The sequence below is a fragment of the Ailuropoda melanoleuca genome, chromosome 9 (assembly GCF_002007445.2).
Source record: "Ailuropoda melanoleuca isolate Jingjing chromosome 9, ASM200744v2, whole genome shotgun sequence".
Taxonomy (NCBI): Eukaryota; Metazoa; Chordata; class Mammalia; order Carnivora; family Ursidae; genus Ailuropoda; species Ailuropoda melanoleuca.
Genome location: NC_048226.1, coordinates 93,232,193 through 93,259,679, shown reverse-complemented (window position 1 = coordinate 93,259,679; position 27,487 = coordinate 93,232,193). Strand labels below are relative to the sequence as shown.

General features: G+C 49.5%; 1 protein-coding gene across 6 annotated transcripts in view; it reads left to right on the top strand.

The window, feature by feature from the left end:
* The first annotated feature begins 5,383 nt into the window (after nt 1-5,383).
* The window catches only part of ASAP1 (ArfGAP with SH3 domain, ankyrin repeat and PH domain 1), a 335,958-nt gene continuing 313,854 nt past the window's right edge, over nt 5,384-27,487 (top strand). For 3 of the 6 annotated variants that reach the window (XM_011219411.3, XM_019794950.2, XM_034668622.1), the window contains exon 1: nt 5,386-5,616. The gene's annotated coding sequence lies outside the window, so the exon portion shown is untranslated. Of the gene's footprint in view, nt 5,617-27,487 lie in introns of all 6 variants that reach the window. The other 3 variants (XM_019794951.2, XM_034668625.1, XM_011219409.3) reach the window with 3 other exon arrangements.

Genomic DNA, 27,487 nt, shown 5'->3' with positions numbered 1-27,487 from the left:
CCGACGCGGTGCGGGGCGGTGGGGGCGGCCAGTGGCTCCGCGCGCCTTCCCCGGGAGGCTCCGGGGCCCGCCGGTGGGGCGCCCTCCCGGCATTGTCTCTCTGGGCGGCGGAGGAAAGTTCCCCGCCGTTTCTGGAAGGGCGGCCGGGCCCCGCGTCCCCGGCCCCCGGTCCCCCGGCCCCGGCTTGGAGGAGGCGCTGCCAGGCAGGCCCCAGGCCACTTGCTTTTAAAGCGAGTGAGACGAAACGAAGGGCGGCGGGGGGGGGGGGGGAGATTTCCAGTCGGGGCTTGGGGTTTGCTCCCGAAGACTGGAAAGTGGCTCGTGTTTTTCCCGCTTGTACGATCTTGGGACCTGCTGCATTTTCTGAGAGCGACGTGAAGTTTAAAAGAAAAAAGAAACTCGCTGGCGTCTGGTATCCTGCGGTTTTCATACATCCCGAGAGTTCTTCTCGGGCGTTTCTAGAGCGGTTGCCTTTAATAATTGATTCTTCCACCAGCGCAGGGGGATGGCTAGCCGACTGCAGACCATCCCATCGTCAACGTGAGCTCAGCTTTACCTGCGCTGATCGGAAAGAACAAGAACTTTCTTCCACTTTTCCCGTAGACTCTGTCAGGTTGTCTTGGCAAGATACTTGATTCTGGGATGACAGCGGGGCCAGGGTTGCTGAGTACTTTTGGGATCGTAAAACACCATTGAATATTGAGGCCACTTCTATCTCTATTGAACCCTTCACCCCAAGGCCTTTCTGTTTTGCAATTGGAGGTCCACTGTTCAGCAAAAAGATGCGGGTCTTTTGGAAAACAGCAAATCTCAAGTTTAGAAAGAAAAAGGATCTTCCATGTTTCAGCCCCCTGTTGTTAGGTGTATGAGGCTGAGAGCTAGGTTATGCAAGTGGCATGGCCAGTCTTTTCAGACTCCCATTCCAGTGCTCCTTTCACTATGGCAGTTTCTGGTTTGGCAGCCATGAGACATTTGGGAATAGGTCTTATTTGCATTATAACCCTTGTTGTCCTTGTGCCTTCCCTTGTTCTGTCTTATCTATTACTGCTGCTCTTTTTGAGATACGTGGTTATCTCAAACTTGGTATTTTGAGAGAGTAAGTTAAAAAAAATTCCCTAACCCCTACTGTTCAGCCACCAAACGGGTTGGAAACCTAAAATGGGTGGCTCATTACATAGGGAATTACTTTTCTTTCTCCCATTCTTTTGTGAAAAATAGAAACCCCTAAGTCCAAAAAGAGGGCGGTATCTTAGCACAAAATGTACCCTATGCTGTTCTCTGGACTTGATTTTCAACCCTCCTGTATCCTATGAGCTAAGCAGCCCGTCTATTTTTCTCCTGATGAGAGCTCCGAATGGCTGGGTTTTCATTTTTAGTATGTGATAATGTCGGAGAGAAAGGACTTGTTCGCTGGCTTGCCATTTGGTGAAGGAAATTGAAATTCTCTCCACCTCTCACCAGCCACAGGGAGCCAAATTTTTGAGATGTCAGAGACTTGCAGGCCCAAAAATGAATGTGTGCATCCAAATGGGGCCCTCCCTCGCCCCTCGTGAGGACCCATCTCCCAGCTGGCATCTCCGCACGGCACCCACGGGGCTGACGTCTAAAGGAAAAAGGGAACCCGTGTTACCTGGAACAGTGTGGTTCCTGCATTTTCCCTGTAGGTTCTCAGCTGTGTTTGACTGAGTCCTGCCACCCCATCCTCATTTTCCCCTCTCTTGTTTCCTCACACGTCTCTCCCAGTTGCTGTATCTGGCAGGGGCTCGAAAAAAAGTCTTTCCTGTAGGATGCACAGATGATTCCCACATAAGCAGTAGTGACAGGGACAGCTAACATTTATTGAGCACTTGCTGTATGCCCTAGGCATGTCACCTGCTAAGAAGTCCCAAGGAGAAGGGGGAATTCTTTTGGGAGCCTTGCCCAGAAAGGCTTTTCAGATTCATCTAGAATTGACTCATTCTTTCATTCATCCAGTACACGTTTGCTAAGTAGCTCCCCCGTGGGAGGTGCCAGTCCTGCAAAGATGAATGGGACCCTGTGTTCAAAGCCTTCTGTTTCCAGCCTCATCCTTCGGTGTCAGCTTCATACTTGCTCTTTTGGTTGGTCCATTCAGCAAGCCTGTTGTGAGCACCTGCTCCGAGCTAGCAGGGGGTACAGTCCTGAGGATACAGTGCTGAGCAAGACAGGCCCAGCCCCGCCCTCAGGGAGCTTGCATTCCAGTGGAGGGGTTAGGCCGAGCTGAGAAGTACCAATGAAAGATTGTGATTTTTGTTATCGAAATCATGACCAAAGCGGAGTGGTGTGGGGTGGTAATGGGGGTGGTCCTAGTTTTGCTAGGGAAAGGCCTCCCTGAGACTGAAGACTTGAGAAGAAACTGGCTGGGCAGAGAGGTTGCAGGGCAGGGCATTCCAGGCAGAGGGATCAGAATGTGCAGCCTCCTGTGTGTGGAAGGGCTGGATGTGTTCCTGGGAGTGAGGAAGTTGGGGGGTGGTGGTAAGGGGATGGGCAGAGTGTAAGGGAGAGATGGGGAGCACTGCAGAAGGTGAGGTTTCAGAAGGGGTCAGGTTCTAAGCCATGCTAGAGAGGTGCCCCCATCCCTTCCCCCAAGTTTGGGCTCCGGAGTGGGATCTGATTGACATTTTAAAGAGGTCACTTTTGCTGCTTTATGAAGAGTTGATCACAAGATGGTAGAGTCGAAGTAGGGAGACCAGTTAGGGGGCCACTATATGAATCCAGAAAAGTTGGTTGCGGCTTAGACCGGTGGAGGTAGAGGGAAGTGGGTGTGACCTGGTTAGAACCCGGAGATAGAACTGATGAGTTTTAGTGATGGATGAAATGGGGGTGAGGGCGGGGAGGGACTCAAGGATGACCCCTTGGTTCTGGGATGAACCGTTGGCTGTCGTTTGGGAAGACAAGGAAGAATAAAGGTGAAACGCGTTCTGGAGAGAATCAGGTTCCATACTGGCCAGGCTAAGCTGGAGATGTCTAGGAGGCATCCAGGTGGAGACCTCCAGCAGACAGGAGGGCATGTGACTTCGGACCTCAGAGGATGCCTCTGGACAAGAGACACTGATGTGGAGGTGATCGCGCTGTGGCTGAGCCACCAAAGTGCTGGCCAGCACGCACCCTACTGTTTTGTTTCTCCGAGGGTCTGCGCATGCTCTTGCTCCTGCCTGGGATGCCCTTCCTCTCTCTCAGGCTAACTACTACTCGTCTTTGAAAACATACCCATGTCTTTATCTCCTTGAGGATGCCTCCAATTCCCCCTGACCCCCAGATGCCCTGCATCTACTTTCATGATAGTATGCAACGGAAGTTACCTTTTTATAGTATCTTATGTTTATGAACAACCTGCTGCGTGCTCTGTCACGTAGTAAGTGCTCAACAAACGCTAGCTGCTATTATTATTATTGATGGGAGTGATGGACAGGCATATACACAAAAATGATGCTGAGTAAGCATAATGATAAATGGTGTTATTAGTCTCCTCTTCCTGCTGTAATGACCACAAACTTAGTGGATTAAACAACGCAAATTTATTCTCTTACAGTGTTGGAGGTCAGAAGTCTGAAATACGTCTCATTGGGCCAAATCATGGTGTTGGCAGGGCTCTGTTCTTTCTGGAACCTCTAGGGAAGCTTCCCTCCAGAAGGAACAGGGAAGACTCAGAATAGAAGGCCCTAGGGAAGAATCTGTTTCCTTGCCTTTTCCAGCTTCTAGAGGCTTCCTACATATGTTGGCCCATGGTCTCTTTCCTCCATCTTCAAAGCCAGCAATGTGGGTCTGAGTCCTTCTACATGCTACCATCTCTCAGGTTCTCCCTTCTGGCTCCCTGTTGCACTTTTAAGGATGCTTTTGAGTATATCAGGCCACCTGTATAATCTAGAATGCTCTCCCTATTTTAAGGTCCAGTGATTAGCAACTTTAATCCCATCTTCCCCCTTAATTCCTATTGCCACATACCCCATGTAAGCTAACATATTCGCAGGTCCTGGGGATTAGGATGTGGGCATCTTTGGGGGCTGGTAAGGGAATGTATTATGGGAGTCCTGGGGTCAGGCTCTGCTTGTGTCTTCACTGTCCTCTCGAATATTCATTCCTTCCTGGGAGCTTTCCTCCATGCCTACCTTTACATGAGAATGCAGGGTTGAGGATTCAAGTTACTGTGCTTTCTTTGGGCTGTAGGCCAAACCATTCACTTTCAATGCACTATTTTTTCTCTCCCTACCTCAAGGATAATTTAAATCCAACCCCCAGGGGGTGCCTGGGTGGCTCAGTTGGTTAAGCATCTGACTCTTGATTTCAGCTCAGGTCATGATCTCCAGGTTGTGAGATGGAGCCCCATGTTGGGTTCCTGCTGGGCGTGGAGCCTGTTTAAGAGTCTCTCTCTCTCCCTCTCCCCCCGCTCCCCGTTCATATTCTCAATCTCTCTTCCTTTCTCTAAAAAAAAAAAAAAAAAGCCAACACCCAAAAGCCCTCTCCTCACCTACCTACCCTGTATTAACTCCCAGAAAGTGCTGAGAGAGGGGCTCCTGGGTCGCACAGTTGGTGAAGCGTCTGCTTCGGCTCAGATCATGATCCCAGGGTCCTGGGATAGAGCCCCACGTTGGGCTCCCTGCTCAGTGGGGAGTCTGCTTCTCCCTCTCCCTCTCTCCCTGCTCATGCTCTCTGTCACTATCTCTCCCTCTCCAATAAATAAATGCAATCTTTAAAAAAAAGCAAGAGGAAAGAAAGAAAGGGCCGAGGAACGTGAAGGGCTGGTACTGTCTTTGAGTCTGCTGTGGCTGATTTCCCAGCACAGCGTGAATCCCAGCTCTGTGTGTGCCCTTTATGCAGCTGAAACCTCTGTTCCAGGGCCACAGCTAGTGTCCCCAGTCTCAGCCAGCCCTGTTCCCAGAGCAGGCCACAAGCGCGCTCAGGAGAGAGCATGTGGTTACATCAGGACAAATCCATCTGCACCACTAGGGGAAAGCAACTAGAGGGCCTGGCCTGGCCATGTGCAGCAGGTGGCCCCATCTCCTGAGAGTCAGGGAAACACACCATGATGTGTTGTGAAGCCACATCGCAGTGAGGGGGTAATTAAGGCCAGGTTTCTAACATCCTCAGGGTTATCTGGAGAAAATGGGCTCCTATCCCAGATGCTCCCCAGAAAGAACCGGCTTCCCCGAGACCATCGGCGTTTTGGAGAGCCGCATGGACTCCGTTGGCCACTGGTGTGCTGGGTTGCACTGGGGCACGGGTTTCTTCCTGCCTGAGCTCCCCCTGCCAGCTCTGTCCATCCCCATCCGTGGAAATGCCACAAACTAACTCATCTTGTAATATTTTTGGCATTTCCTCTTCCTTTACGGCTTCAAGTCAGGAAATGCGAAAGGCATAGAGTTAGAAAAACAGAAGAGAGAGCGAGCTGTGTCTTGGGATCCCTCCTCTGGAGTCTGGTTACACTTGGGACAAAGAAGAGTGCGTGCCGTCCACACTTCCCCCAGATGTGGCGGGGGCTCCGGAGGACCACGCCGGCTGCAGAGCCTCCTCCGTGGGCACAGCAGGAAGGAGGGAGTCAAGACAACGCCTGCTGTGGCTTCTGGGGAATGGCTTGCATTTCCCGCATCAAGGCTAATTGTGAGTTTCCCGGCACGCCTTCTGGCTTTGTGGGACTCTGCCTGTGTGTAACACTACTGTGTGTGCATTTGGTTGTAGTTTTGTACCGAAATAATTATCCTTGCAAGTAGAAACGGAGACAGAGGGCTCAAGTAAACATCCATGCTATATGCAACTTGCCCTCAAACGGCTCAGGAAGAAAAAAATGACGTATATTGTAAAAAATTAGTATGAGTGAGGGGAAAGAGAAGGAAAAAGCACATGGAATGAAATGTGAACTCTCGGTAAGCTCAGGCAGAGAGCTTATGGGGGCTCTTGGCTTTATTTCTCATTCTTGAAACAATTTCCAAGCAAAAAGGTTTTTGTAGATGGGAGGGGGAAAAAAGAATACTCAGCCATGACTTTGTAAGTGTGACCTTGACAGATATAGGGTGGTTCCAAAGCAGGGTCAGTGGACAGGAAACCAGAAGATTCTGAGACCTGCTACTGACTGTGCCTTTCTTGGACATTCTGTACCCAACTGAAAGAATGTCAGAAAAGCATCCCTTGCAAGGATTCCCTGAACAGGAGCATTAGGGCAGCCATCTTGTGTGGAAGCAGGTTTGTTCCCGTGGTGTCCTCTCCCTCAGACTGAGCCTGGCCCAAGCACATGGCCGACATGGACCAGAGAGTCCGGGTCAAGTGCCTTGGCTTTAGCTGTTCAGTAGTCATTGCCATGTTTATTGAATTTTCTCATCCTTGAGCTTTTATTTTTAATGATTCTACATTGTACTTCTAGAAATTCTCATTGGTTGGTTGGTTCTCTTTCAGATCGTCCTGGCCTTTTGTCTTGTTCTTTCATGAGGGTTTCTTCTCCTTACTTCATACCTTTGTTTTAAATGGACTGACATTCTCTTTGGAGTTGCCCCACTAGGTTCATTCTCAAGGAGCCAGTTTGCATTTCCTGCATCTTCTGGTTTGGGGGCCAAGTTGGTTCCTCACCTCTCCTGGGTGTGAGACGGGGCGTGAGCAGAAGTGTCTATGCGGAGGGCTGTTATGCTTCAGTAGAGGCTCCAGGGGTTTCCTGGATCCCGGACAAGTGGAAGCTTTAGGGGTTGAGGTGTTTCACACCAGACTGGGGGTGTAGTTTTGGGCTCTACGTCCATAACTGGGGCTTTAATGTCTGCATGGGAGCCTTCTCCCCCACCCAGACCCAGAGGCAGACACAACCATTCTTGCCATGTCTCTGCACTGAAGGGAGGAACGGTTCAGGCCCTCTTTCAGAGGAAGCTGTGGTCCCTGTGGGGTCCTAGCTTTGTAGAGGGGTCTCTTGTCATTCTGTAGATGCCAAGCAGAGACCAGCCAGCTCAACATATTCAATCTTTTTCAGACTAGGAAGAGGAAGAACATTTATAAGAAGGTAAAAGTTGTCATTTTGAGAAAAGAAAACCAGAATCCCCACATCAGAACGGTAGCAACAAAAAGATTTCATTCCGACCAGCAAGCACTTACTGAAGCACCTTCGGTGTGTTTGCCCTGCAGAATGGGGTGGGGGCAAGTTGGGGCTGGTCTTCACATGCCTGTCCATTGTTGTAACCCCCGGCGCAGAGCAGACTGCAAATGTTTGGGGAAAAAAAGAAGCAAGGAGAAAAGGAAATTAATGTGGTTGAATAAGACAGATACTAATGCAGGAGACAGAATAAGATCATGAAAAGTAGCACTGAACAGTGACTCAGAGTTCCAAGTTCTAGTCCAGGAACTGATACTGACTAGTTATGGTTCCTTGATGAGCCGTCACTCCCCTCTTGGAATCACACTCTCCCATCTGCATAAAGGTGGTAGCTCCTGGCCCAGTTATAGTGAGAGCAAGAGTGGGAGGTGGGAGCGTCAGAGGGTGAAGCGTTTTTCTTGTCTTGAAGGCCCAGGGGGCAGTGTGTCCTCCAAAGGCACCTTGCTTTCCATGCTCCCTCTGCCTCGCCTCATGACCACTAGGGGCACTGGGTTTTCCCGGGAAGGGCAGCAAACACTTCAAGTCCTCAAAGCTTGTTCAAACTAAGGGGTCTTTGGTGTACGTTTGGTCAGTAGTTGGGCATTTGGGTGCTGAGCTGTCATGCATCTCGTGTGATGTTCTTTCCCTTAGAAGCTCCCCTTGAGACCCTACAAATGAGGGCCAAGGTGCCCTTGAGAGATGCAAGAGGAATTTCTGCATTGCATTGCCTTTATAACCTTTGACCCCCTGTTCTCCTAGGCTGCTCCTCTGGGTGGTGGAACTCATGATCTCTCCAGGGTCTGTCCTTTGGCCAGGTCCCTCTTTCGTTCCTGAGGTGATTTGGTGGGTGAAGGATAGAGGCATTTGTCATGATGCAATGTGGAAACCACGGGGCTTAGAATCAATAAGGATAGCTAATATTTATTGTACATTAACACATGTCAAGTACTAGTCTAAGCCGTTTAACTATATAAGCTCATTTAATCCTCATAATAACCCAATAAAACAGGCACTGTTTTTTTTTGTTGGGGGGGACACTGTTTTTAATCCCCGTTTTATACACAAGGAAACAGATACACAGACACTAAATTCTCCAAGGTCCTATAGTTCATGGGTGACAGGATTTTAAGCAAAGGGATCTGTGTTCAGTGCCAGCACTCTTGACCATGATGCAATATTGCCTCTGAAGACTTGAATTTGAATTTCACGCCCCAATTCCTCACGTGGCCTTGGGAGAGTCTGCCTTTAGCCTTTCAGAGCTTTTAGGTTCCTCTTCTGTACATTTTGAAAAGTTTGCAGGTTTAAAAAAAATGGTGTTAAATAAAACAATATGTATGGAATGTGGCTTCATGCTTGGCACGTCATGGATACTAAATAAAAGTGAGTGAGTTCTAAATGGGATAAGAACTCTCATTTACATGATCAAGAGAGGGAGGACACATGAACAAACTAATTCCATTTAAAGAGTCTTGTCTTCGGTGCACAACTTTCCCTGCATATCCTGCCCTGTGCTGGTGGATGTAGGACACAAAGATGAAAAATCCAAGTTCACATGCTAGAATTTCTCCTAGTTGATTAGGAGAGAAAGTTAAGTGTTTATCATTTTGGACCACGTCTGCCCACACTGTAGGAAAGTTACAGAGGAATAGCCCCAAGTATGCAGAGAGGGAAAACAGTCATCCCATTGGGGGTGGTCAGATACAGCTCTAGGGGAAGACGTGCCACCTGAGCTCACTCTTCCAGGGTGGGCAGGATTTCAGTTAGTGGAGAGAGTCAGGAAGGGTATTCAAGGCTGAGACTAGCGGGACTGAAGTCTTTGTGGTAGGAATGTGCTGGTTATTTTTTTTGAAGGTCTAAGGAAAACATTTGTTCAAGGAAAATTCAGTTAAAGTAAAGCAGATTTTGGGGTTTCTCTCTGGAATGCAATCAGCCCTGATATTCTCTGTACCCCCTGCTGTCCCCGAACTCCTGATCTAGAAAAGCCAACTGCAGTGTTGTTTATAGACCTTTCCTTAATAGCCTCTTGCAAGTTTCCTCTCCCTAGGACAGTTACTTCCTCGGGCCTAAAATAGAATCGTGGAAGGGTGGAGATGTTGGGTATTTGCAGATTACACTCTGTTTTACCGGTGCACTTGGAGGTGAGGGGGTGAGAAGGTGTAGCAGATACTTGGCTGGTTATCAAACACCCTTTCCCCTTCCTTGCTCCCATAACATTAATCTTCAGAAATTTACCTTCTTGGGGCTTTAGGGAGGTCAGTCCCAGCCCCAGGGATGAATCACTATGGTCCTGCCCCCCTTGGCAGTGATTTGCTTAGGCATGGGCATGTAACACAGCTCTGGCTATGAAATAAGGGAAATTCCTGGGGTTGGGGGGATGGAGAAAGATTTTTCTCTGTCTTAAAAGGAGACATTTAGGAAGACATAGCCTCTCCTGCTATGGGACATAGTGGGGTTGGCATGTGATACCTGGAACAGTGGCAGCCATCTTGGGACCATGAGGGGCCATGAGGGGCCTTGCTTAGGGAGACCATGTTGAGCGTGTTCAGAATAGAAGGATGGAAGGAACAAGAAACTGAAAACCCTAACTTTAGACTATTTTTGAGTTTTCTGTTACTTGTAGCCCCAAAATTATTTGTATCAATACACAATGGGTGGCCACCTTACATGAAATCTAGATGATTTTTGGTCCATTATACCCCCCCCAACACACACACACTCACCTTATGATTTAGCCCACCCCCTTGTTTGAAATACACCACCAAATCATATACTTTTATACCTTTATACTCTTGCTATGTTTCTCCACCTGAACTGCACTTTCCTTAACTTCTCCACCTACTCAAACTCCAGCTTTCTTTTTTTTTTTCTTTTTAAGATTTTATTCATTTATTTGACAGAGAGAGAGACAGCCAGCGAGAGAGAGAACACAAGCAGGGGAGTGGGAGAGGAAAAACAGGCTCCCAGTGGAGCAGGGAGCCTGATGCAGGGCTTGATCCCGGGAGCCTGGGATCATGCCCTGAGCCAAAGGCAGACGCTTAACAACTGAGCCACCCGGGTGCCCCTCAAAATCCAGCTTTTTAAAAAAGTATGGTTCAAATGCACCTTCCCTGAGAAGCCTTTCCCAGTCCTTCCTGTTGTAATTAGCTCTCTTATTCTTTGAGTACCTATAACATTTGCAGTCCCTCCCTCTCTCCCTGCCCTTCCCCCATTCTTTAAGTGCCTACTGAGTAGCCAGCTGTAGTGTTGCACACTAACATCATTCTTCATGAATGGGGACAGGCATGCCCAGAAACTTGTGAGCCAGCGTGTTTTGTGTGGTCCTGGGGGAACACAAGATATCACCAGGTGCTTCTGAAAAGGTGCCTGACCCCACCTTTCAGGGAGGGAGAGAGAGGCCTTGCTACAGGGTGTGATCCTTGAGTTGAATATTAAATAACGCATGATTATCTGGGAAAGAGCGAAAAGAAAGGAAGGAAATTCTAGGTGTAGGGAACCACCGAAGCAAGCGCGTGAATGGTAGAGGTAGCCCAGTTTGTGCTGGGAGCAAAGTAACCCCGTATGGCTGGACCTAACATTTGAGATGGGATGCTTTGGGGCTGGAGGAGAAGGCAGGAGGAGCCACATCCAGAAGCTTTGACTTTATCCTGAGACCACGGAGAAGACTCGGATGGTTTGAGGCAGGGGAGTCTTGTGGCACGGTCCTTTAGAAAGAGGATTCTGGCTGTGTTGCATCAAGCGGACGAGGTGTGTAGGGCAAGGACTGGAAGCAGGGAGACCATTTCGGATGCTGCTGTAGGAGTCTGGGAGTGAGCCCAGGAGTTGGAGGGGGAGGGTGCATAGGCAGTCCGATGGGCTAGCCTGGGGACTGATGGATGAGGGGCCCGGGGAGGAGGGGTTGCTGTTGGCGACACAGCTTTCTGGCTTGTTTGCGAGGCTGAGTCACATCCGTGTCGCAAGACTGCACCCTCCTCCAGCTCCTAGTCCTACCAGTCCATGCCTCCCCTGGCGTGCTTGGTTTAGGCTGCAGTGGGAGACGGAGGAGGAAGAAGTGAGGCTGCCCCCTCTTCCTTATCTTCTCCTCCCACAACTTCAGCTCTTTGGTTCCTGTTTAAGGGGATCAGGAAGTGGAGCTGTGACGTGGTTTTCCTGGTGTCCCTGCTTCCGAGATCTGAGCCTTGAGAAGAGGACAGACTTTCTTAGGGCCTGTGGCTCATCACCTTTCTTTCTTGCTCATCTCCCAAACCAACCTAAGTTGGCGCGTATCCCAGCGCCTCCGGTGTAGACCCTTCTGGGCGGGCCCACCGTTCCTGCCTCAGGCCAAGCCTCTGTGCCATCTCTCCCGAATCATCTAGCTGGTTCCTAGCTTCCTACCCATCCCCCACTCATGTCCTCCAAGCTGATGCCAGGGAGAGCTCCTTAAAACCAGATCGGGGTCATCCTCCTGCTTGACAGGCTTCAGTCCCCCCTCCCAGGGCCCAGGTGGTCATGTGAGGAAGAAAGCAATCCCGACTTTTCAGCTGCTCAGACCTGGGGTTCGCCCTGGCTCTCTTACCCTCTGAGCACCCTTGGATGAGCCACTCACCTTGCTGAGCCTGTATTTCTCCACCTGTGAAATGGGCACGTGCTGCCTTATTGAGTGATGTGATGGGTGAGGGAGAAAACGCATTATAGGGCCCACCTGAACACGTGCACATGCACCTGCACTGAATTTCTCTCTCCGCTAGGGTCTTACTCCCCTCGGGGAGTCCTTAGTGCCCACCCCACAGTGGACCAGGCTCCGCACTCATGTTTGTCGAATGAATTCTTCCTTCATTCGCTTTCAGCTTAGGCTGTGACAGCCTCTCTTTCGATGATTTGGAGAAACTCTCTCAAGTCCTGTCAGGGCCGATGGGAGCGGGGCCCCGAAACTCAGGCGGAAGTCGGCTTGGGTGCAGGCTTCCTGACTCCACGCCCCGAGTCCGAGCCTCTGCACTGGCCGCTCTGTGACTTCCAGGAGCTGCCTCCTGGGGCGGGTGGCCAGGGTTCAGGAATGTGTCATCCTGAAGAAGGGTGAGGCCGTCCACGCAGTTCTTATACACAACAGCACATACGAGCGTTTGCACAAGCAGGGCCGCGTGAGTTAGTGACGTACACGCGTGCTTTTCGGAAAGAGCCTTAATGGACGTAACGTGCCTGTGTGTGGGGTGTTCCCCTCCTGGAAGCTGCTGGGAGCCGGTTGGGTACATGGAGTTCCGTGATGGTATTTTAAGGTTTGAAGGCAGTCCCAGCGCTGAGCATTTGCACAGGGGGATCGTGTTGGAGCGGGAACAGAAAGGCTGCGGAGGGTACTCACCTCGTCAGAAACAGAGCTTCTGTGGTGTAGACAGTTGGTAAGAGTTTGGATCCTGGACTTAGGATGAGTCCTAACTCAGCCTTTTCCTGGCTGACTCTGGAACTTGCTCACCTTGGGCAGGTTCCGAGCCTCGCTGAGCCGCAGTCTTGCTGCTTGTCAAATGGTGAGACTAGGACTTCCATCTCCCGGGCTTGTGGGGGGACTGACTCTGTGTGGCACACGTGGAGAACAGTGAGAAGGGCCTGCGCATGCCAACTAGAAGTGCAGATATGCCCCCTGAACTGATGATGATGATGGTTAGGGGTTGAGCTGTAGTCTCCGAAAAAGATTCGTGGGGTCCTAGCCCCCAGGACTTCAGAAAGTGACCTCATTTGACAATAGGTCTCTATAGAGGTAACCAAGTTAAAATGAGGTCATTAGGGTGGGTCCTAATCCAGTGCTACTGGTGTCCTTATGAAAAGCGGAACTTGGGACACAGCACCAGGCAGGCACGCACAGAGAGAAGGCGAACCGAAGGCCCAGGGAGAGGCTGCCATGTGACTGGAGGGACATGTATGTAAGCCGAGGAGTGCCAAGGGTGCTGCCAACCCCCACAGACGAGGAAGAGGCAGGGAAGGATTCTCCCTGGTGGCCTCAGAGGCGGGGTGGCCCTGCTGGGACCTCAATTTCAGACTTCGGGTGCCAGGAACTGTGAGAGAATGAATTTCTGTTGTTTTAAGGCACCTCGTCGTTGGTGCTTTGCAGGGCAGCCCCAGAAATCTCAGACTGACCAGAAGGAGGCTTGCATGTGTCTGGAGATCGGCTTGTGCCATTTATTCAGCTCACACCAGCCTGAATCTAGCCTCCACTTGTCTGTTCTTGTCATGCCTCCAAATGGCACTTGTTGAGAACTTCCCTGATGTCACTCTGGGAGCAGGAGGTTAGAAGTCTGTGCTCCCAGCCCAGAGGCTGAGAGGGACACTAAGGAGCAGCTCGTCAGGAGGCAAAGTGACAGTCCATCTGTTGTGGGACTGTATTGAGAAGGGCATCCGTAGAGCAGACAAGGGATGAGGGGGGCTTTGGGACCAAAGGCAGAGAACGGCACAGGACAGTAGCCGCGGCTAGTGTGTGCCAGGGATCGGAGAAGGGTTGTGTGTGTGGGATGGGGAAAGGGTGGTTCTGGGGACTCGGGCAGCAGAAGCACCTGGAGTCTGCAAAAGTGAGCAGGGACAAGACTGGGGCGGAGGTTGGCCCTAATCCTGCTGCCGGGAAGGTGAGATGTGTGGCTCTGTGCTGTAGAAACACCCCCCCTGTGGGGCTCAGCTGTACCTGCTTCATCTGTGACCTGAGTGCCAGCCTCCCTGTGTGGGTCACTGAGAGAAAATTCAGATGGGAGGGAACATATCCCGAGCTTCCGGCGTGGCCTATGTATGGACTATAAGAACTGTTGCAAACCGATCTAGGCCAGTTGCCAATTTAGTTTTATTTAATATTGCACTTTTACGTAGACTTGACGTTGCCCTCAATCGTGACTCAAGCTGCTTGCTCAACCTTGAGGGCCTCAATTGCCTCAGCAGAAAGTGTGGGAGGTGAAGCTGATGGGTATTGAGGTCATTTCCAGCTCTGTCTTTATTATGTCTATTAAGAATAATGGAAAGAATCCACTGGGAAAAAAACTGGGATTCAGCCTGCCCGTTGACCTGCCCGAGGTACCAGAATAAGCAGGTGACAGCTGGATTCGAACCCAGGACCCGTGCCTCCAAACCTCTGGCTCTTTCCCTGGCTCAAGCGCCATTATGGGCGGTAAACCAAGATCTGCCACGATCACTGTTAGGCATGGGGCTTACTTCATTGCGCTGTGAGTCCCCTCAGAGGGGTCTATTTGTGGGAGAGAGTTTTGGGGACCCAGGGAGGAAGAAAGATTCCCGGGAAAGTATCTGGATTTCTAAGGACAATGGAGTGAGACTTAGCAGAGGGAACTCAGGGGAAGGAACAGAGAAGCCCAAGATAAGTGAGAAGGCAGGAAGATACTGTATGTGAGGGAGAGCACAGGCCAGAGAGCAGGAGCCGGGAAATACTGCATGATCGAAGGTTTGTACAAAGGAATTAGAAAGCCAAGCCTCATCTGGAAAGTGCTAGGACAGGTCTTATTAATTTCTCTACAAAGTCATACAGTTATCTTCTCCTGAACTTCCACATGGCTGCCCTCTCTCCTTCCTCCCCCTCCTCATTCCCTTCCTCATCCTCCTCCTCCCACTCTCCCTTCTCCCTCCTCCCGTTCTTCATCCCCCTCGTCCCCTTCCCCCCTTTTCTTCCTCTTCTTTCCTCTCCTTCCTCCCTCTCCTCCACCCTGCAGCTTCCATAGGAAATGTTTCCATCCCACCCCCACTCCCTCCATGTCAGGCCCCCACACCTTTGCTCAGGTGGTCTGCCTTGAATGCCTGTGACATTCATCTGCTTGATGAGCCCCTTCTCTTGAACCTGAGTGTCTCCCCTCCCAGGAGGCCATTCCAGACCTGCCTGATTCCCAGTAGAATTGAGCGTCTCCTTGTCTGTGTCCTCTCTCTGCCAGTACAGGCTTTTCTCAATGTGTCTGAAACATTTTAATGACTGGTTTTGTTTACACCTCTGTCTCCCTTATTACTTTGTGGCTTCCTGAGGGCAGATACTGTTATACTGTTACCTTATTTGGAACCCACAGGATCTAGCATAGGGTCTGGCACACACAAAGTGTTCCGTTGAAGATATTTTTTGGATAAATTAATGAAACCTTGTACAATCCAATTCAATAGACATTTCACTGCTCAGGAGACTAGAATGGCATATTAGTAATACAGTGTTAATAGCGGCAGTAACGAATATGTAACCGCTCAAATGCAAGAGATGTTTGATTTGTTCTTTGCTCATGTGAAAGTCCCAAATGGTGGTGGCTTTCCGTGATGTGGTGACTCACAGACCTGGGCTTCTCCCACCTTTGTGGCCCCTGCTGTCCCCATGACTTTGTCATTGCTGCCTCCCCTGGCAGAAGGGATAAGGAACACAGAAGAGGGGTGCCTGGGTGGCTCAGTCAGTTAAGCAAACGACTTGACTGCTGGTCTCAGCGCAGGTCTTGATCTCAGGGTTGTGGGTTCAAGCCCCGCATTGGGCTCTGCGCTGGGCGTGAAGCCAACTGAAAAAAACAAAAACAAAAATGCAGATCACAGAAGAGGCACACATACTTCTTAAAAGTCTTGGCCTGAGCATGGAATGTTTTTCCATCTTTTTGTGTGCTCTTCAATTTCTTTCATAAGTGTTCTGTAGTACAGATCCTTACCTCTTTGGTAAGGTTCATTCCAAGGTATCTTATGGTTTTTGGTGCTATTGTAAATGGAATCGATTCCCTAATTTCTCTTTCTACAGTTACACTGTTAGTGTATAGAAAAGCAACTGATTTCTGTGCATTGATTTCGTATCCTCCCACATTACTGAATTACTGAATGCGTTCTAGTGATTTGGGGGTGGAGTCTTTTGGGTTTTGCACATAAAATATCATGTCATCTGTGAAGAGAGAGTTTGACTTCTTCTTTGCCAGTTTGAATACCTTTTATTTCTTTTTGTTGTCTGATTGCTGTTGCAAGGACTTCTAGTACTATGTTGGACAATAATGGCGAAAGTGAGCATCCTTGCCGTGTTCCTGATCTTAAGGGAAAAGCTCTGAGCTTTCCCCATTGAAAATGATGTTTGCTACGGGCTTTTCATAGATGGTCTTTACGAATTTGAGTAATGTTCCCTTTATCCCTACATTGAAGAGTTTTAATCAGGAAAGGATGCTGTATTTTGTCAAATGCTTTTTCCGCATCAATTGAGAGGATCATATGGTTTTTGTCTCTTCTCTTATTAATGTGTTCTATCACATTGATTGATTTGCAAGTGTTGAACTACCCTTGCATCCCAGGAATGAATCCCACCTGGTTATGATGGATAATCCTTTTAATGTACTGTTGAATCCCTATGGCCCAGCAATTGCATTACTGGGTATTTACCCTAAAGATACAGATGTAGTGAAAAGAAGGGGCACATGTAACCCAATGTTCATAGCAGCAATGTCCACGATAGCCAAACTGTGGAAGGAGCCAAGATGCCCTTCAACAGACAAATGGATAAAGAAGTTGTGGTCCATATATATAATGGAATATTACACAGCCATCAGAAAGGATGAATACCCACCATTTGCATTGACATGGATGGAACTGGAGGGGATTATGCTAAATGAAATAAGTTAAGCAGAGAAAGGCAATTATCATATGGTTTCACTTAATATGTGGAACATAAGGAATAGCATGGAAGACATTAGGAGAAGGAAGGGAAAAATGAAGGGGGGGGATCAGAGGGGGAGATGAACCATGAGAAAGTATGGACTCCAGGAAACAAACTGAGGGTTTCAGAGAGGAGGAGGTTCGGGGGGATGGGTAAGCCTGGTGATGGGTATTAAAGAGGGCACGTAATGGCAAATATTTCTACCCTTGTTCCTTGGTCGGAACTCTGACATTGGGCTACACACCTAACCACAAAGGAGTCTGGGAAATGTAGTCTCGCTATGTACTCAGGAGGAAGTGGGACCAGAGTTTTGGGGAACAGCTGTATGGTCCTCATTTGAGCCCAGTACCATTTCTACCGGGTAGACCTTAATTGCCACTGAGGGAGAGTCATAATTTGGTGTTAAAAGGAATGAATGAAATCACCCTTTGAGTTCCATCTACTGTCCTAGATACCTTTTATACATTTTCTTAAGTTAATGTCATAGTAATCGTAAATACCAACCCAAAGAGGTCGGTTTGGGTTGGTATTATTAGCTCTATTTTACCGATGAGGAAACTAGGACTCAGAGAAGCGGAGACACATGCCCGCGGTCACCCACCGGGAAGTGGTTGAGTGGGTATGTCGGATAGGAAGCTTCCTGATGCATAGAACAAGACTGGCTTAATCGGAACAAGAAAAAGCACTGACTCATATAACTGTAAGTCCGCGAGGTGGGGGCGGAAGATCAGTCTCCCCACAACACACACACAACACCCTTGAATTAAGATGATTGAAAGAGTTTCATAAAGGATTTTTAAATTAAGGTAAAATTGACATAAAATTAACCATTAACCATTTTAAAGAGTACAATTCAGTCGCATTTGTACATTCACAATGTTGTTCAACCATCACCTCATCATCCGAAAGGAGTCTCTGAACCCATTAAATAGTCGCTCCCCACCAACGCCCCCCCACCTCCAAACCCTTGGCAACCATTGTTTCTGTGTCCGTGAAGTCAGCTACTTTAGATGTTTCATATAAGTGGAATCATACAGTGTGTGTCCTTTTGTGTCTAGCTTCTTACACTTAGCACGATGTTTTTGAAGTTCAGCATATATCAGTATTTCATGCCTTTCTATGGCAAAATAATATTTCACTGTATGGATAGACCGTATGTTGCTTATCCATTCATCCATTGGTAGACATTTGGGTTGTTCCCACCTTCTGGCTATTGTGAATAGTGCCACTGTGAGCATTCATGTTCAAGTATTTGTTTGAAAACCTATCTTTAGGGGCACCTGGGTGGCTCAGTCAGTGAAGCGTCTGCCTTCATCTCAGGTTGGGATCCTGGGGTCCTGGGATCGAGCCCTGCTGAGCAGGGAGCCTGGTTCTCCCTCTCCCTCTGCCTCCCCCGTCATGTTCTCACTCTCTCACTCTCTGGCTCTCTTTCTCTCTCAAAGAGATAAATCTTTCAAAAAAACCAACCTACCAACCCTGTTTTTAATTCTTTGGGGTAGATCTCTGGGGATGGAATTGATGAGTCATCTGGTAACTCTCTATTAACCTTTTGAGGATCTGCCAGACTTTCCCAAAGGGGCTGATCTTTTTACATCCCTGTCAGCAACGGGTGAGGGTTCTGATTCTCTCCCTCCTCGCCAAGACTTGTTACTTTATGTTTTGTGTTTTCGTTTTTGTTTTTTTTTATGGCGGAGCTAGTGAGTGTGAGTGGTCTATCACTGTGGTTTCAGTTTTCATTTCCCTAATGACTAATGCTTTTGAGCATCTTTTCCTGTGCTTGTAGGCCACATAAAGGGATCTTTAAGAAGGCATGAGTGTCCAACTCTTGGTTTCGATTCAGGTCATGATCTTGGGGTCCTGGGATCAGGCCCTGTGTTGGGCTCTGCGCTCAGCAGTGGGGAGTCGGCTTCCCTACTCTCTCTCCCCCAGCTCGTGCACTCTCCCTCTCAAATGGATGGATAGATCTTTATTTTTTTTTAATTTTTTTTAGAATTTTATTTATTTGAGGAGAGAGAGAGAGCATGAGTGGGGGAAGGGACAGAGGAAGAAGGAGAGGGAGAATCAGATTCCCTGCTGAGCAGGGAGCTTAACGTGGGGCTTGATCCCAGGACCCCAAAATCATGACCTGAGCCAAAGGCAGGTGCTTTACCGACTGAGCCACCCAGGTGCTCCTGGATGGATAGATCTTTAAAAAATAATAATAAAACTTAAAAAAATAAAAGAAGGCATGAGAAGGTAAGGAGGCTGCAGGGATAGTGCAGTGCCCAGGGCAGGTGGCTCTGGGACTCCTGTGGCATGCCTGGCTTGAGAGATGGGGAGGGAATGGTAATTGGAACCTGGAGACAGTGAGGGCTGTGGGGAGGAGCCCTGATCAGAGCTGAGACTTGGGTTGAGGGTGGCAGCCAGTTCATAGTGACCACCAGAGAGGCAATGGGATGGGAGGGATCAGTACTCCAGTGTTACTCTCTCCTGCTCAGGTCTCCAGCTGGGGCTCCCTGTTGGCTAAAACCATCCTGCAAGCCAGAGGGGTAGGGAGCCCTTCCATTAGCCCCTAGAGGTCAGTTTGGGGCACGGAGTAGGGGAGAGTGGAATGTGAGGGGCATGTGGTATACTGGGTTCCAGAATTCCCTTCTCTTCCAGAAGCTCTGGCTCCCATTGCTGCAGTTCTATGGCTCTTGCTTCATGTGTGGGTTTCTCCTGAGGCTGGTCGTGACACCAGCCAGCAGCTGTTTTGAGCTTCCCTTCTATATTGTCACATCCAGAGGAAGACACAAAACACCATTTCCAAGACCTCTTCCGGAAGACCAAGAAAGAGCTTTCTCAGAAACCTCCAGCTTCAAGTCTTATTGACCCCAATTAGGTCACGTGCCCCTCTAAACTAATAATTAGCAAATTGCTGGGATGGTTTTGAACTGCTTGGGCCCACAAGTGCAGAAACGTGCTTCTGGGGAGAAGGGGAATCCCAAATGAGTTCAGGAAGGAGGAAGGGTGCTTGGTGGCAACCCACAGAGCCTTTCCTGGGGAATTCCTTGACATATGTCTAATTAAAGCCCTCGCTTTGTCCGCTTTGCCTCGTACCAGGCCAGAGGTGAGATCAGAAGTGCAGGCCAAGGCCTCCTGGAGATATTTTCGCCCTCCCTGCTGCAGGGGCTGGTGTTCAGGCAGCGAGCTGTCTCAGGCCCCCGTGGGACGCTCTCCCAGCCCCTGTCCTCCCTCCTGTGGCTCACCGCCCTAATAACCATTCCAGGCTGTGAGGCCTGAGTTCAACCAGAAGTCCAGGGAATGGAGTCTTTTTGTAGATTTTGTCACAAAAGACAGGATTTTTAAAACCCACCTATTGTATGATTCCACTTATGTGAAATATCCAGAATAGGCAAGTCCGTAGAGACAGAAAGTTACACTGTTCTGCTGGGAGTGAGCCGAGAGTGGAGTGGGCAGTAACTGCTGGTGGATATGGTATTTCTTTGTTTGGGCAATGAAAATGCTCTAAAATTGATTGTGGTGATGGTTGTGCCACTCTGTGAATTGTAATAAAACCATTGAATTGTATACTTTAAATGGGTGAAGTGTATGGTATATGAATTACATCTTGATAAAGCTGTTACGGGGGAAAAAAGACATAAAGAGCTCAGTCTGCTTTTGTTCTGTTTTATTTAAAGTTGAAGTCAGTTGGTACTTTATTCCCTAATGATAAAAATTTTCTGTAGCTTACACCAGGTTTTTTCCCTACTGCCCACCCCCTTTCTTCCTCCCCTCCCTCCTTCCCTCTCTCTCTCTTCCCCATCCTGCATCTGCCTCTTTCTCTCCTGCTCCTTCTTTCTCCCCCGTACTTTCCCTTGGATAAGTGCCTTCCTTCACTTACATCCTATGGACCTGACCCAGTCCCCGGACCCTCTGGGCACATGAGCAATGCCCAGCCAGTGGAATGTTCCTGCCACTGGCCATGGAGGTCAGTTCAAGGATGCTCACCCTCAGAGCAACCCTGAGACTGTCCTTAGAACTGGGAGGGGGGCTTTCCTCCACGGGGATTGCTGAGCTGTGGCAGCCTGAAGGCCAGTGACCCCGGAGGGCAAGCCTGCCTGATATTCTACCCCCAACTCCCTCTAGGAATGCAGAGCCAGCGGATGCTGAGAAACCCGCCCTGCCCACATCCTTGGAGCCCCTGGCTCCAGCCACACCCAAGTTACATCTGACCCTGGACTTTGCAGTTTTGTCAGCCCATAAATTTCCCCTCCTTTTCTCCTCAAGCCAGCGTTTGTTGGGTTTTCCGTCTCGTGAATAAGTCTAGCTGTGGCTCCTGCAGACACGGGCCCTCCACGCTTGGACGACTCACATGACTCCTTTCCACAACAGTCCCAGGGCCGTGAGCCGGGACTGGTCTTTCCGCTCATATCTCTTCTATCAGAATGAGCCAAGAACACCGCTTCCACAGAGGAAACAGGCTGACGCTAGAATGTCCCGGCCTAGCACACGAAGTCCTTTGTGAGGGCCTCAGGATGGGCATCTGGGGACCGCCCAGTGGCATTTCCCTGTGTCCACGGGGCGGGGCCCATGTGGCTCCCGTGGCAGGTCGGCCCGTCTGGGTGTGGGGGCGTGCAGTCAGACTCAGATGTGTGCTGGGAGCTGAGGCCTTTGTTCTGACGTGGGGGCCCTTCTTTTTCCCTTTCCATTTTGGGCTCTATATTGTAAACCATTTGAGTCATACTTATTTAAGACTGTACCATGTTTGTAACAATGGGGAAGGGGACCCCTGTCAACACGGTCACCATGATGTCAGAGTGGCAGGTCTCTGCTCTTTCCGCTTTGTCTCCCTGGCTCCCAGGGAACGTGGCGAGCCGCTGTGGGGCCCGGGCAGTATGACTCTCGTTTTATCACTGTGGCACTGGAGGCTTCAAGGAGCCATTGCCCAGATGGCCACATCTCCTGCCACTTCAGGGCACTCACATTCCTGCTGCAGACAAGTTCCTTGCAGTTCTTTGTCGTTCAGGGAGAATTGGGTTGGGGCAAGTGGGAGCCTAGATTTCTAAGAGAAGCTGGGTTCACACCAGGCCCCAGAAGTCGATGCTCAGGATAGCCTATGTTTGAGACAGCTGCAAAGCAAGAGGCTTGAGGGAACCAGGGGCCCGGTGTAGCTGGCGTCAATGGGTTGGCCACTGGGCTCGGATGAGAAATGAGCGTGTGCCTGGAAAGTCTCAGTGTGAGGGTGTTTGTTCAGGCAGTTAGTAATGAATTCATTCAACAGACATTTTCTGAGCCAGATGCTGTGCTAGCTGCAGGGTCTTCCGGTTTCCCCAGCATCTTCTCTGGAAGGATAAGGATGGGGCGTGGGGTTGTTGTGCTTACAGCTCTGTCGTGCCTGCCTGGGTCATGTTCCAGGGGCCTTCCAACCTACTGGGCATCTTCGGTGTCTCCAGCACCACTGAGGCACGAGGGGGAGGCCACAAGCCCATAGCGCGTCTGCTGCATCTAGCCCCGGTGTCACCCCCTGCACCTGGGAGACACACAGCTGTGACATAGAAGAGACTTAAATCCTCACTGGAGGGAAAGAGCCTTGACTGTGGGGAAACTTAATTTTGAAAAGAAGTTTTGTAGACACTGGCTGATCCTTCTAGGTTTATGGGCAGTAAAATCCCTGAGAAGCAAGATGGAATTCCAGAAAGAAGTTTGAGGATTGGGATTGCCCCAACAGTGGCATCACCTGCTCACAAGGCTTCATCAGGGTGGTGCAGACAGGTGGTTTCTTCTAGCACTTTCTGTTGACTGGAGGTGGCGGGGTGGGAAAGCTTAGTTTAGGTCATATGACTCTTTCCCTAGAGTGGAAAAGGAACCTCCTCATTTCCCATTTTGACAACGCATATGGAAGTCTTTCTGATGTTTCCTTGTTTTTATCTGACTCTGAACGTATATTCGGGCAACAGGTGTTTACTGAGCACCTGTAAAGCATGTTACATCATCATGTCAGGTGCGTCTCTTACCATGTTCAGGCTTACCCACAAACTGCCTCTGCCTTCAGGAAGGAGATGAAACTCATGAGTCAGGCTCCCCTTTTTAGGCACAACTGCACTGGACTGTCCTCTCCCTCTTTCAAGGCCATCTTCTTCCAGGAAGCCTTCCTTGATTGAACTTGCCCTTCTGTAACCATTCAGCAAATAGTGCCTGCTGCATTTCAGCCCCTTAGCCAGGAGGGCCTTACGAGTCAAGGTCAAAGATTTAGAGGAAAGTAGGTCATGGTCCCTGTACTGGAGGAATTTCTGGTAACTGAGTGTGGTGATGGGAGCAAAGTTAGCCTTTGTACATAGAGGTTTTCAGTGTGTTCCCGCAGTCCTGTTAGTGTGGCATTTTGCTCTTATTTCCTATTCTTCAGTAAACTTACAGAGCTTGTAAGTCAGCAGAGGGAAAGTGCCCATCAGAAAGCATTTCTTGCGTTACTATGCTATGTTCATTATTCACCCAACAGATATATCATTCATTTATTCTTCAACTATGTGTCCAGTCCTAGAAATTGGAACTCTTGTGCCCTCTTGGTGGGATCATAGAAGGGTACAACCTCTGTGGAAAACAGTATGCTAGTTCTTCGGAAATTAAAAATGGAACAACTGTATGATCCCAACAATTTCAATTCTAGGTGTCTATCTGAAAAAATTAAAAGCAGGATCTCAAAGAGATATTTAGGCACCCGTGTTCATTACTCATCATAGCCCAGGGGTGGGAGCAACCCAAACTGTTCATCAGTGGGTGAGGAGATAACCAAAGTGTGGCACACACGCAATGGTCTGTTACCCAGCCTTAAGAAGGAAGGAAGGTCTGGCACATGCTGCACTATGGATGAAACTTGAGGACATGGTGCTAAGTGAGATAACCCAGTCACAAAAGGACAAATACTGTACGATTCCAATTATATGAGCTATCTAAAGTAGTCAAACCCTAGAGACAGAAAGTGGAATAGGGTGGCCGGGGTTGGGGGAAGGGAATACGGGGAATTGTTATCTAATGGGTATAGAGTTTCGGTTTTACAAGTTGAAAAAGTTCAGGAGATCTGTTGTACGACAACGATTAAGCGGATATACTTAACGCTACTGAACTGTACAGTTAAAAATGGTTAAGGTGGCAAGTTCTATGGTGTGTGGTTTTTTAAAACCACAATTCAGTATTTTTAAAATATATGTATCCAGTCTTTTAGAGCAGGCATATTGTTAAGTACTTAGAATTTTCTTTTCTTCTTTTTAAAGATTTTATTTACTTTATTTGAGAGAGAGTGTGAGCGAGAGAGAGAGCAGGAGCAGGGGGGGGAGGGAGAAGCAGACCCCGTTGAACAGGGAGCCCAATGTGGGGCTCGATCCCAGGACCCTGAGATCATGACCTAAGCCAAAGGCAGACGCTTCCCCGACCGAGCCACCCAGGCACCCTAGCACTGAGAATTTTCTGGTGTACAAGCCAGACAAGGTCCCTCACGTCCAGACCTTCCGTCTACCACATGCCACAGGGGTTGTACAGCAACGGCAAGAGTCGGTGGCTAACTAGCCCATGTGTGCGGACGAGGAGGTGGACGCTGAGCAGTGAAACAACCTGTCTCGATCCCCAGGATGCAAACCGTATTTAGGGGCAGGCGGGCGGAGAACCTTGAGTGAGAGGCTGCCTGGCTGGGGTTGCAGTAAGTCAGACGCTGGCGCAGAGTGCCCGGGAGCTCTGCTCAGCAGGCTCACACTGTGACAGGTGTTAGCGCTGTGCCTTCCACGGGGAAGAGGGGTTAGCAGACAGCTGTCCCGCAGAAGGTGTGTCTTAGGCTGTGGCATCAAACTTGCTGCTCCATGGGCTTAGAAATCCCTCTTCCTGTTTTTTCTGTCCAGTATCCCCGCCCCGTTCATCCCTCAAAACCTGATGCTCCTACCACCTCCCGCGGTGAAACCGCTCTGTGTCCAATCATCTCAATCCTTTCCGGGCTTTGTCCATTTTCACAGGTGCTAGTGACTGTTGCTTCACTCTTCCAACATCCATGGGAGGAGGGTGCCCAGCTTGGATGGGCATCTGCTGGCATCTGTTGAACTGTTGTAGGAAGGAAGGAATGAATGAATGGCAAAACGGAAGATAGAGCCAAATATTTATTTCAGTTTTACAGTTTCATGGGCATTCATTGGATCTTGTACCTGTGGACTGACAAGGGAGGAATTCACTTCCTTTCCTTAGGAGAAGTGCAGATATGGATGGAATCTGGGCCACAGACAGGTGGGAGGCTGTGGGGTGGGGCCCCAGGCAGGGGCAGGTGTGTGGTCTGAAGATTATTTAGGCTGCTCGTTTCTCAGATTTTCAGCCTTTGGACTGTTCTGGGCTTTAACGAGATGGGATCGGAACATGTCTTGGCTGTACTTTGTTTCCTTTGATTCTGAGATGCCTTGAGTTGTAACATGCGTTCTTGACATCATCACAGGGCTGGAGGAGAAAACAGAAGTTCTGCCTCATTAAATTTCATTGATAGTTCAGACACATTGTGTTTCAGAAATACGAAAATGGGCAAATACAGCTGTCACAGAATGGAAGGAATAAGGTGATCACAGAGAGTCTTGTTAAATTGGGCTGCTGGGTGGTTGATGCGGATCGGACCTCCTCGGGGAGTTGGGAGTGTACTGGCATAGCAAGGCTGGTCTTGCCAGCTTGTTAGAAGTCTTTTTTCAGTCCCAGCACTGAGGAAGAAATCCATACAGCAGAGACCTCTCTCCTGAGGCTGCTGCCGCTCTGAAGGGCTGGTGGGATTTAAGGGAAAGAAGAGGATTCTAGAATCAGGCAAATCTAGATTCCACCAGCACCCTGGGAGAACTCTAGCAAGACACTCATCCCGTATTAGCCTTAGTTCCCGTCCCTGTAAAATGGAACAATAATAATAAAACCTGTCTCCTGGGTTTGCTGCAAAGATTAAAGACGTTCTCACTTGTGTAGTGTCTGACACATGTAGGAAGCACCGATCGGTAGGTGTTAGCTCTGTTATGTTTTCAGCTACTGTGTACCTCTGTTGCCTGCCCTATAAGGTGGGGATCACAGTGACAGCTCTGCTTCTTGCGACTCAGGCCTGGGGCAAGAGTCAGGAAGACTGAAGGTGGCAGAGTCCCTGGGGCCCACATAGGGCCTGCGTAGTGTCTAGTGAGCACTTAGCAGGGGGCTCCCTGCTGGGAGTGGGGCTGGTGAACACCTTTCCATGCAAAGTCCTTTCCACCCTGCTTCCTCTTCCCTTGGGCAGGGCAAGGCTGGGACCCTGAGGTGCTGTTCCCAGAAGGTGACTTCCGGGCCTTGACTGTAGACAGGGGGCAACAGCATGATGACCACCTGCAGGAACCGTGTCCATGGTGCTGGCCTTGCTGGGAAGCTGCCGGGTCAGGACTCTGGGCTGTGAGCGTCCCGTCAAGTTGTAGGTTGTGATGGTCGTGGCACTCGTCTGTCACACGTCCTCTCTCTGCTAGCACTTCTCACATCCTTGTCTGGGGGCCACACCCGGCAGTGTTGGTCCCCTGGCACTTCCAGCCTGCCCCTGGGTGGCAGAGGACACGCTCCTGGGTAGAAAGTCCTGGACGTTGCTTACGGTAGGATGCACTTGACCGTTAATGGACTTGTGAGTGTCAAGGCCACGTGCGTGGGCACATTACAGCTGGCTGCCACCCCCATTTTCCAGAAGACGCAAGCTGGCGGAAGTGAAGTTTATTGTCCAGAGTCACACAGCAACTAGGTGGGGAAGTCAGTGTTGGCATGTATGTCTTCCTGCTCCAGAGGCTGTCCTCTTTCCCCTGCTTGAAATGCCTCTCCCCCCGCCAAGCACTGGGCTGCCGGCTTCACCCTTCTCCTACACAGTGAACAGGAGCAGCCACCCAGATGGCTCTGCACCCCACGTGCTCACTGAGAGTAAACACCAAATTGTTTGAAAGGACCTCTGTCGCACTATTAAAACAGTTGGTGGCACAACAAGCGCCAGGCACCCACGCACGCCACCCTTGCTGTTCTTCCCGGGGGACCCCGAAGGAAACGTGTTACTTTGTGGAGGCACAGGCTGAGCTCCACCTGCTTGTGCTGGTGCAAGGAGTGGGTCATAGCTCGGGAGTGAGCCTCGCTGGCCTCCCAGCACATGGCTTCCAAGGCCACCTCGTTGTTCTCTCCATGGCTCCCTGAGGCTGTCTGTCTGGCGTTCACTTATTTTAAGATGCACAAAATTTTCAGGATGCAGCTTTTTAAAATGTGGAGGATCGTGATTCACTTGTCATATGTAGATTCCTCTGGTACCCAGTTCTCCTCCTTTCTCTACTCACCCGTGGGGTTATTGGATTAGGGTCTCATTCTCTGAACATGGGCTTTAAGCAGAGACCATGGCTATTTCGCTAACCATCATGATCTCCTTGACATTGAGCTTAACAAATGCTTTTTCAATAAATGAATTGGTAGATGGATGGATGGATGGATGGATGGACGGATGGACGCATTTCCCCAACAGATGAGTTTTCTTACAGGAAGCTCTGAGTGATGGGAAATAGCATGCAGTAGACACTTAGTAAATGTTTGTAAGGCAGGCCCTGTGACATCGTGTTCACACCCAGATGAGACAGCTTATGAGCATTCATCCTGTCTGTTGTTTCTGTTCCTGTCCCATCCGCCCCCGCTGGACCCGACTTCCCCTCCTTACTGTCCTGTGCAGTGCACTCAGGGCATAGGATGTAAGTTACATGGTCACAGTCATCATAAATTTATAATCTAACAAGACCTTTGGAGTGTAGTGAGTAAAGCCTTCCCCGACCTCTTCTATGGAGAGGAGAGACCCAAACCGTCTTTGATTGTTGCTTCAA